This window comes from Rhincodon typus, chromosome 3, assembly GCF_021869965.1.
Source record: "Rhincodon typus isolate 14 chromosome 3, sRhiTyp1.1, whole genome shotgun sequence".
Classification (NCBI taxonomy): Eukaryota; Metazoa; Chordata; class Chondrichthyes; order Orectolobiformes; family Rhincodontidae; genus Rhincodon; species Rhincodon typus.
In genome coordinates this window covers 119,907,980-119,920,078 of record NC_063334.1, presented here as the reverse complement: position 1 = coordinate 119,920,078, position 12,099 = coordinate 119,907,980, and positions in this window count along the sequence as shown.

Below are 12,099 nucleotides of genomic sequence, written 5' to 3'. Positions count from 1 at the left end.
GACTGACCCTCTGTAATTCATGCACAAGGACACCCTGCTCCCTCTGCAATCTCTCACCATTTTTTGTCCAGATACAGTCTCGAGCCTGTAGAACAATCCAGTCAGCCTCGATCCCCATTTCCTTCCTGTAATCCTACAGGTTTATTACCAGACATTCTGCATCTGATTTTCTTTCAAATTATTGACATCTGCATTTCAACCGCATTCGAAGGCAATGAGATCCGAGTTATTACCATTCCATGGTTAAAAGATATTCCACCAGGTTCACCCTGTGTACCTTATCTGAAACCTTAACTTTCTTTTCCCTAGTCCTCGTATCATCAGTTAATGGGAGCAGTTTCTGCTTTTTCTGCCTTTCTCTAACCCCATCATTATTTTCTGGAGACTTTGATCTCTCCTCAGCCTGACTGTCTCCAAGGATAGCAACCCAGATGCCTTTTGCTGCTAGAATCCCTCCCTGATACCAAACTCATGAACCTCCTCTGTTGGCCTAGCATCCTTCCTTACATGTGGTGACCAGAACTTGAAACGAATCTTGCATGGCGACGGGTTTAGAGGTGTGGAAATGAAACAGGTAATTCATCTTTTGCAGTTTAACAGGATCTTTCTGTGCTGTATCAGTTCTAAAGCTAACCAATCCAATCCCCCTTTTTAATGATTCCATTCATCAGGTGCCACTTTCTAAAGTACCATTAAATTCCCCTCAGAAGGAGAAATATTCTTGACTCGACTGTAGTTTTTGATGAGCTCTTTACCTTGAAGGTCCCTTTCCCCTACAAGATCTTTGGATGTTGTGGGTTCTGAAAGGGTTAATGTTGAGGACAGCATCAAGCTCCTTTCTATAAACTGTTGTTATATAGACTTGCGGAGGAGAACAGCTCTTGATTTTGAAGGAGATAGGCCCCCATCTAGATTTCCTCAAGTGTTAAGATTAGGCTTTTCATTTGTTGGCTTTTCTGTATCGCACTAAATAAAGCAGTCCCTGGACATTCAAATCTAAATGCCCAACCCAGAAAAGGTGAACTAACATCAAGAGACAAGCCCTGGCTGTGAGGATATAATGCACTGATCCTAGAAGGAGCTAAACAGGCTTCAGAGTGTCCAAGCAGTCTGTGTTGTACCAGTTACTAATAAGAAGTCAATCTAATATGAACTTATCCTATATTGAGCCTGACTAGCTCACAAGAGACCATCATGCATCTCGGATGGAATGGAACTGACTTTATAACTATACAATTAACCTATACCGTTTTCAGGACTGAGCTAATCTTCTGCAGAAGACTTTGTGTGGGTGCCCTTCCTCACTTGGTATCAGGAATTAGACTAATACAAATTAGGATAGGTATCAATCAGGGCATCCCAAATGATTTAGCATTACCATATGGTACCATATGATGGTAGTGACAGGGCTTTGTCCAAATATAACATGCTGGCAGCTTGTATCTAAGATTGCAACAGAGGATAGGGGCAGCAAGGTTGCTTTCTAGTGATGAAGAGCCCAGATGGCACACAATATGACGGATGCTGGTGAGCATTCTTCAAACAACAGATGTGTTTGCACATTCCTAATCCAAACCGAACTAAATCAGATTTCAATTTCTCTGGTTATGTTGGTGTTTGCTCATGACTACTCCTGTCAAAGCTTTCAGAGAAGATCTCTCTACCTATCTGCATCACAAAGTTATTTATCAGAGTCGTGTGAGACAGGACAGTGAAGATAGTAGGGGGTAGGGGGAGGGATTCAATGTGCTAATGACTCCAGAGTTTTATTTTCAAAAAGAAGCTTCTAGCTCCTTACAGTCTTTATTCTTGTAGCACAGCTCATGTCTCAAAGAACTGTCCATCCACAAAGGGAAGAAACAGTTGTATTTAAAGGGACTTTAACCCATAATGTTTAGTGGTAATCTTTGATGTCTTGGAGCTTGTGCTCCTAAAGTCTTGCCTCACGTCTGGGAACTGCTTCTCTAATGGTCTAGTCATTGCCCAGCTAAGGCTGTGCCTCACTGGCCGTTATAATGAGCCTAACCTTTACAGGTATGTGGGTGATCTTTCATTCTACCTCTCTCCACTCCCTTAGACTCTGATTTTCTGGTTTACACCTCATGCAATTCAGAGTCAGAGTGTATTTCCAATGGCGTGCACTGAAGAAGCCAGAAGTAAGGGAGAAAAAGAGAGAAAAAAGACTTAATTTATGTCCCACCTTTCACATCCTTGACAACACTCCTGCACCCCCTACCCACCAAGCGCCAATGAAATTCGTTTGAAAGTCATCAACCACAGAAGGAGGCCACTTGGCCCCTTGAATCTCCTGGGGCAGCACAGTGGTTAACACTGCTGCCTCACAGTGCCACGGACCTGGGTTTGATTCCAATCTTGTGTCACTGTCATTGTAGCATTTGCACATTCTTCCTGTGTCTGTGTGGGTTTCCTCCCAAAGTCCAAGGATGTGTAGATTAGATGGATTAGCCATGCCAGGTTGTCCTGTGATTTCCAGGGATGTGCAGGCTAGGTGGATTAGCCATGGAAAATGCAGGGTTACAGGGATAGTGCAGAGTTCTGGGTGGAATGCTCTTCAGAGGGTTGATGCAGACTTGATGGGCTGAATGGCCTCTTTCTGCACTGTAGAGATTCTATGAGCCTGTGTTGACTCTCTACGGAGGAACTCAGTCAGTTTCATTCCTGTAGCTCCTGCAATTTTATTTCCATCAAATGTCTACCTAGTTTCCTATTGAAATTATTTCTCCCCATCACTTCCACAGCCTTGCAGTCAGTGAGCTCCAAACTGTAACCATTCATCGAAGGGGCTTCCTTGCATTCCCTCTGCATCCCTTACCCAAAATTCTGAGATCACTCCTTGCGGGGTGAACAGCCAGAACAAATGATTGCATTTCTTAATGGCTTGTGCTTTGTTTGTGAAAGGTTTTTGGAACAGAATGAGACAACTTGGCTGATTGCGTCTGTTCTAGCCAAAGAATGAACCACTTAGTCTCCTCCCTCCTCCCAATTGCCAACATTTGGTCCGTTGCGCTGCACTTAAAGTATCTATCCAACACCCTTTTCAATCAGTTGAGGGTCTCTGAATCAATTAGGCAGCAAGTTCCAGATGCCTACCATCCTCTGGGTACAAAAGGTTTTCCTCATCTCTCCTCTAATAGTCGTTCCAATCATTTTGAATCTATGTCCCCACCTTCCCCTGGGTCACTGACCACTCTGCCGAGATTAATTGTGCTACAGCCACTGTATCTGAGCCACTCCTGATATCGTACATTCCTTTCAAGTCTCCTTTCATGTCCCTCTGTTCTAAGAAGAGTAACCTCAGCCTATAACCAATCTTTCTTCATTGTTCCCCGTCTCACAACATCCTCGATCAAAAGGTTTTCAAGTGACCAATGTCAGCGGGACAAAAGACAATTGAAAGATGAGAAAGAGGAGCCATAGGAGATTCAAGGCTGAGACTTGAGTCATAGAAACATAGAAAAATAGGAGCAGGAGGAGGCCATTTAGCCCTTTGAACTTGCTCAACCCTCCAGTATGACCATGTCTGACCATCCAACTCAGTACCATGTTCCCACTTTCTCCACATAGCTTATGACCTCTTTAGCCCTAAGAACTATTTTCCAATTCGTTCTTGAAATCATTCAATGTTTTGGCTTCAACAGATTCCTGTGGCAGAGAATTCCACAGGCTCACCACTCTCTGGGTGAAGACATTTCTCCTTATCTCAGTCCTAAATGGCCCACCGCATATCCTTAGACTGGCTCTGGACTCCCCAGTCATCAGGAATATCCTTCCTGCTTTTACCCTGTCTACCCCTGTTAGAATTTTATAAGATTACGTCTTTCAGGACCCACTGATGATAAAGCAGCTTTATAAGACTCTTATATTTGTGGCACTGTTTTGCTATCGCAGAGTTTTTATAATGTTCTGTTAGTCTTTGAGACAGTGTCATGAATAAGGAATTGCTCTGTAAGTAACTGGATATCATTAGATGCAGAGCAAGACAACTCTCCAGACAATTGAGAGAACCTGGATGCGATTAACTAAATTTACAAGCTTTCATTGCTTATTTTTATGGGGATAGAATTTATCTTCCAGATTACATAAAACAGGAGCATTTAGAGATATCACTTACAATACATTAAAACGGAGTGGTTCAAGGCCAGGATGCATCAGCGAGTTTTTATACCTTGTAATGGGTTCAAGTTACCTTGGATGTTTGATTGTTATTCAGGTCCTGTACTTTGGTAGGAGAAACAGGAAGACAGATTACTGTCTGAGTGATGGCACATTGGAAAGTGGGGGTGGGGGAATGAGAGACCAGTCACCGAGAGTGAGCATGCAAGCATAGCAGGCAGTGAAGAAGGTAAATGGTATGTTGGCCTTCATAGCAAAAGGCAGGGATGTCTAACTGCAGTTGCACAGGACTGCACCTGGAATATTGCGTGCAGTTTTGGTCTTGTGTAAATAAAGGATGACAGTGACAGGATACTGGCCTCTGTGGAGTTTCTTAAGACTTAGATACAGGTAGTTCTTCTATAACGTGATAGTTGCATTCTTGTGTGACCTTGCGCTATAGAAAATCACCATAGAAAATCACGTTATAGCAAAATCGCTACAGAAAATCGCTATACCTGTACAGCAGAAAGTTCACAATGTCCAAACAGCGCCCCCTATTCATCAGTTGTGTTACAGCCAATTTGTGTTAATGAAACATGCGTTATAGCAGAAGCACCTGTATAGAACATAGAACTGTACAGCACAGTACAGGCCCTTCCGCCCACGATGTTGTGCCGAACTTTTACCCTAAACCTAAGATCTATCTAACCTCCATCCCTACCTTATACTATCATTGAAATGCTTACCTAATAGCAGCTTAAATGACCCTAACGAGGCTGACTCCACTACCCTGTCCGGCAATACATTAGTTCTTATAGCTAAAGAGATCAAAAGGTATGTGGAGAAAGCCGAACAGGGGACTGAGTTGAGCTATCAGCCATGATCATATTGAATGGCAGAGAAGGCTCGAAGGCTGAATGGCCTACTCTTGTTCCTATCTGCTGTATACGGTTAGATCACATGACCTCTACAAATCTCCTTGCCCTCACTAAAGGTTGGGTTCCCCAGCCGTTGAACGTTCTTGCTTTTGGCCTGAGACAATCCCAAACCAGGAAATGACAGGAAAGCCGAGGGAAGGAGAGAAATGAAGCCGTGAGGGCAATTTGAGGAAATGTATGAGGGGAATCGGAGGGAAGAAGAGAGGGGAAACGGAGGTAGGTGGAGAAGAATGGAACTGAGGGAGGATGAGAGGGGGAGCGGAAATGGGAGAGGGGAATCTGAAGGAAGAAGAGGAGGGGCACTGAGGGGGAGGGTAAATGGGAGACAAGAAGAGGGGAAATGACAGAGGGAAATCGAGGTGGGGACGTAAAGAGGGACAGGCGAATGGGGTACTGAGGATGTACCATAGAATCCCTACAGTATGGAAATAGTTCCTTCAGCCCAACAAGTCCACATCGACCCTCAGAGCATCCCACCCAGAGCCCATCCCCCTGTAACCCACCTAACCTACACATCCCTGAACACTACAGGCAATTTAGCATGGCCAATCCACCTGGTCTGCACATCTTTGGACTGTGGGAGGAAACCACACCACCCGGAGGAAACCCACCCAGACACGAGGAGAATGTACAAACTCCACACAGACAGTCGCCCGAAGGTGGAATCGAACCCGGGTCCCTGGCTCTGTGAGGCAGCAGTGCTAACCACTGAGCCACTGTGTCATAAGGAGAGCGGTTTATTCAAATTCTACTCAGAGACCAGACTGCAAAGATGGAGACTGCCAGTCCAATGCAGAACAAAAGGAGTGCTGCGCTATCCAAGGTGCTGATGTTTAGGTAAGCATTAGGCTGAAACCCTTCTGCCCTTTGGGAAGAAGCAGAGGAGATCTTATAGACACCATTTCAAATAGGAAGAAGGAATCCTTTGTTGTGACCTGGCCAAAACAGGCAGGTTGGTCATTGTTGTAATGATATTTGTGCTATTGTTGGATGCCACGTTTCCTACATTTTAATGGTGATTGCACTGCAATGAGTCAATGATAAAATAGTAAATAATAAGAATCATATCAGACTCGAAACGTTAACTCTGTTTCTCTCTTCACAGATGCTGCCAGACCTGCTGAGTTTGTCCAGTGTGTTCTGTTGGAGACCGTGAAACTCTTCTCCCTCATTCAATTGTTAGACTTATTACCAGAAAGCTTCTTCCACACCGCCCCGCTACCCCCCCCTCCTCCGATGTCAGGCTACAGAATTATATCTGCGTTACCATCTGTTCTTCTCCTCATGACTTTAAAAAAAATCTCTTTTTCTCATCTGACTTTCATGTTTAGCACTGATTTTGTTATCTTGCCATAAAACACTTGACCTGCTCCAATTTAAACATCTTATAATTTCCATTTAATGATGTCCATACTTCACACTGTGGATGCAGCAGTACAAAGTTGGTTTTGCTTTATTTAATCTCAGAGTTAGATTGTTTGATATTTGCAGCTATGTCTGTCTTCTGGACTGAAAATTCTTCACGGTGCAGTTATTGTTGTTTGATGCTTAATTCTCGTTCACAATTTTGAGTGCTGTTGTTGTATCCTTAAACTGAATGCAGATAGTTCATTTTCTTCAGGGTGTTTGATGCCTGGAATTATTGAATTCCTTTTGAGGAGGAGGTTATCCAATGAAGGATGGAAGGATAGACTGGGACCTGTACCCCAATCAGAGTATAGAAGGGTGAGAGGTGATCACAATGACACTTGATGTTCATAGAATCCCCTACAGTGTGGAAACAGGCCCTTCAGCCCAACAAGTCCACACTGACCCTCAGAGCATCCCATACAGACCCATCCCCCTAATCTACACATCCCTGAACACTTCTGGTAATTTAGCATGGCCAATCCACCTAGCCTGCACATCTTTGGGCTGTGGGAAGAAAGCCACACAGACACAGGGACAATGCGCAAACTCCACGCAGACAGTCGCCCGAGGGTGGAATCGAACCCAGGTCCCTGGCACTGTGAGGCAGCAGTGCTAACCACTGAGCCACCGGTTGGGCTAGAATCTAGTGTCGTGTGACTTCTGACAAAGAAACTTGTAAGATTCAGATGTGGCTGGGGAGAGTTTGGGGCGGATGAGAAATAGGGGACAGACTTTAAGAATAACAAGTCTCCTTGATGAAAAAGTTATTATCTTCCTCTCAGAGGGTCACCAGTACGGGGAAACATATGAACATTAGAATTAGGTGCAGGAGTAGGCCCTTTGAGCCTGTTCTGCCATTTATTTAGGTCATAGCTGATCATATTACTCCACATAGCCCACTAACCTTTAACCCCCTTGCTTTTCAAGAATGTATCTGCTATTTCTTTTCGGATTCATTCATGTGATGCGGATATCCTGGTTATGCGACCATTTATTGTCCAGAGTCAACCACGTTACGCTAAATTTGGAGTCACACATAGGACAGACCACTGAAGGATGGCAGATTTCCTTCCTTAATCAACATTAGTGAACCAGATGGGTTTTGACAACAATTGCATCGTGCTCTCCATTAGGCTGGATTTTAATCCCAGGTTTCCCCTATCTCTGTGCTGGGTTTCAAGCCCATGTCACCAGAACGTTAGCCTGGGGCTCTTGGTTTTTAGTCCAATGACGTTTCCACAATGCCATCATTCAGTTGGTCCGACTATCAATCTATCCTCTTTCCCAGAAAGTGTGGAAGCTAGGTCATTGAGTTTAATCAAGGCATTGGTCAGAGATTTGAGTACAGGAGTACAGGACACCATGTGAAGGCTGTACAAGACATTAGTAAGGCCACATTTGGAGTACTGTGTACAATTATGGTCACCCCGTTACAGGAAACATAGAAACACAGAAGATAGGAGCAGGAGGAGGCCATTCGGCCCTTTGAACCTGCTCTGCCATTCTTCACTATCATGCCTGATCATCCAACTCAACAGCCTAATCCTGCTTTCTCCCCATAACCTTTGATCCCAATCACCCCAAGTGTTATATCTAACCATCTCTTGAATATATTCAATGTTTTGGCTTTCAATGTTTTTGCTTCCTGTGGTAATGAATTCCACAGGCTCACCACTCTTTGGATGAAGAAATGTCTCCTCATCTCCGTCCTAAATGGTCTACCCTGAATCCTCAGACTGTGACCCCTGGTTCTGGACACACCCACCATCGGGAACATCCTCCCTGCATCTACCCTGTCCAGTCCTGTTAGAATTTTATAACTCTCTATGAGATAGCCCCTCATTCATCTGAACTCGAGTGAAAACAATCCCAAACAAGTCAATCTCTCCTCATATGTCAGTCTGGACGTTATTAAACTGGAAAGTGTACAAAAACGATTTACAAGGATGTTACTGAGACAGGACGGTTTGAGTTATAAGGAGAGGCTGGATAGGCTGAACTATTTTCCCTGGAGCGTAAGAGGCTGAGGGGTGATCTTATCGAGGTTTATAAAATCATGAGGGGCATGGATAGGGTGAATAGCTAAGGTCTTTTACCTGGAGTAGGGCGGTCCAAAACGAGGGGGCATAGGTTTTTCTGAAGAAGGGTCCCAACCCAAAATGTCAACTTTCCTGCTCCTCTGATGCTGCCTGGCTTGCTGTGTTCCTTCAGCTCCACACAGTGTTATCTCTGACTCCAACTTCTGCAGTTCTTGCTATCTTGGTGTCCAAAACTAGAGGGCATAGGTTTAAGTTGAGAGGGGAAAGATTTAAAAGGGAGCTGAGGGGCAACCTTTTCACACAGAGGGTGGTATGTGTGTGGAACGAGCTGCCAGAGGAAATGGTCGAGGCAGGTACAATAACAATATTTGAAAGACATTTGGACAGGTACATGGATAGGAAAGGTTTCGAGGGATATGGGCCAAATGCTGGCAAATGGGACTATTTCAGTTCAGAAACCTAGTCAGCATGTGCGAGTTGGGCTGAAGAGTCTGTTTCCGCGCTGTATGACTCTATGACTCTATGAGTCTATGACTTACACAGATTTTCATCAGACAAGGGCTGGAGGTGCCAGACACAAAAGTGGGGCTGAGCCCACAACCAGATCAGCCATGATCTGATTGAATGGCAGTGCAGGATCCAAGGCTTGCTCCTACGTCCTACATTCCTGTAAATGGCACAGCACAGAAGGAGGCCATTTGGCCCATTGTAGATGTGCCAACACCTTGAAAGAATTTAGTCTGCCTCCCTCTTGCCCTTTCTGCATAGTCCTGATTCTTTTTCTTCTTTATCCAGGACAAAGCAGCTCCATCACCTTCAACATTCACTCCCTCCAACACTGTGGCAATAGAGCATACCATCTACAAGATGCACTACAACAACTCGCGAGGTAGCCTTTCACAGCAACTTCTAAATGCATGACCTCAACGGGCTAGAAGGGCAGCAGATACATGGGAATTCCACCCCCTCCAAGTTTCCCTTCAAGCCACTCACCATCCTGGCTTCAAAATATATCACCGTTCCCTCACTGTCGCTGGGTCAAAATCCTGGGAACAACATTATGGGTTAACCTACAGCACAGGGACTGCAGCGGTTCAAGAAAGCAGCTCACCACCACCTTCTCAAGGGCAACTAGGGGCGCACACTAAAAGGGTCTAGCCGACTAAGCACGACCCATGAATGATATGTTTAAAAAGAATCATTAAAATATAAATGAGATTAAAATGTACAATCGTAAAAGGATTGCACTAATTTGAAGCTCAGCAACAAATTATTTCAATACATTGTGCAAATCCTTAATTTACAGAATAAAATGAAAGGCCAACATATTCTGTGCTTTTATTTATTAAAATCCATAGATCCTGTGTTGTTGGGCTGAGTTAATTAAATTCTTAATCATTGGTACAGTTTTCATTAAGTTTTATAAGGTAAGGGAATGGCCTGCCTGGTCAATTCAAATCCTATTTAAATTACCGAATGCTAACTTTTCTCTTTTATTCATAGAGTCATAGAGATGTACAGCATGGAAACAGACCCTTTCGTCCAACTTGTTTATGCCAACCAGATATCCTAAATTAATCTAGTCCCATTCACCAGCATTTGGCCCAAACTCCTCTAAACCCTTCTTATTCGTACATCCATCCAGATGCCCTTTAAATGTTGTAATTGTACCAGCCTCCAACACTTCCTCTGGCAGCTCATTCCATACACGCACCACCCTCTGTGTGAAAAAGTTGCCCTTTGGGTCCCTTTTAAATCTTTCCCCTCTCACCTTAAACCTATGCCCTCTAGTTTTGAACTCCCCCATCCCAGGGAAAAGCCCTTGTCTATTCACCTTATTCATGCCCTTCATGATTTTATAAACCTCTGCAAAGTCACCCCATTCCTTTGCACATTCACTCTTACGTGGCTGTGGCAAGAGAATGTGACATTTGGGAAGTGGGATTCAAGAATTTATTTTGAACAAAGCGCAGTCAGTTTGCCTATCGATCCATCGGTCTCAGAATTGCTGTTCGTGTTGACTTCAGCCCATTCTTAAAGTTCCCAGAGTTTTACTAAACTTTGGGGGGAAGTGTGTCAGTATTAAATCTAAATTCATACAACATTGAGTATTGCTGAAGAAAGGCACAATTTGTTGAAGCTTTTCATCTTCCACACATCAGGACAATTTGCAAATACACAAATTCAAGTGGCAAACTAACATTAATACTGCATGAAAGGAGAATGCTCATTGGCTGGTGAGTGGACTCTGATCGGTAGAGGTGTTCCCATAGAGAATGCACCCAATGATGCTGATTGACAGTTAACTGCCATACTTGGTTTAAATTTTTAAACCAGGCAGGTTTGACCTTGATTTGTCTGGGCCCTGAGGAATGAGCCGCAACGTGGCTGTTACCCATTTTGTTGAGTTTCAAACGGGACATAGTGCATGTACATATCCTTCCTGTGTGCAAAGTACAGGGACCCAGTGTATGAATATATGTAGTTTCTGGAACATTCATGTGTTTCCCGCTGCAAGCACGACTGACAATTCTAAAGAGGTTGTTAGCTCGCACACTCTGGATTATACAGCAACTGTTTTCCAATTGCATGATCATTGCTAATGTTGGCCACTGTGTTGCAGGTTTTGCAAACACCGACCTGACCTCTACACCAGGGAAATGGCCATCCCTGTCTGCCCTTTACTTTAAACAACTCAATTCAATAACCCCATGCTCTCCATTCTCAGGAGAGGTAGTGACCTCCACACAAACCACCTTTGGACGCAAGTAGAATGAAGTGGCAAAGTTGAAGATGGGATTCCCATAAGAACAATGCAAAGAACAATGGGATGATAAAGAAGTGAAGAATGAAAATTCAGATCTTCACTAGACAGAGTCAAGATAATAGCTGATGGGAAAGGAGAAGGAAACAGGAATGAAAGACTTATATTCCTGCAGCACATTTCACACCCAGAAGTGTATAGCCAATGCTAGGTTTTCAAACTGTAAGTCACGCTTAAGAATCAATGTTTCTCATAAATTAGCAGTCCAAAATTCCAGCTAGCACTCTGACGCAGTACTTAGGGAGCGATGTACTGTCAGAGGGTCAGGACTGAGGGAATACCGCACTGTCGGAGGGTCAGTACTGAGGGAGTGCCACACTGTCGAAGGGTCAGTACTGAGGGAATACCGCACTGTCGGAGGGTCAGTGCTGAGGGAATGCCGCACTGTCGAAGGGTCAGTGCTGAGGGAGTGCCGCACTGTCGAAGGGTCAGTGCTGAGGTAGTGCCGTACTGTCAGAGGGTCAGTACTGAGGGAGCGCCGCACTGTCAGAGGGTCAGTACTGAGGGAGCGCCGCACTGTTGAAGAGTCAGTACTGAGGGAGTGCTGTACTGTCAGAGTCAGTACTGAGGGAGTGCCGCACTGTCAGAGGGTCAGTACTGAGGGAGTGCCGCACTGTCAGAGGGTCAGTGCTGAGGGAGTGCCGTACTGTCAGAGGGTCAGTACTGAGGGAATGCTGTACTGTCAGAGGGTCAGTACTGAGGGAGGACCGCACTGTCAGAGGGTTAGTACTGAGGGAGTGCCGCACTGTCAGAGGGTCAGTACTGAGGGAGT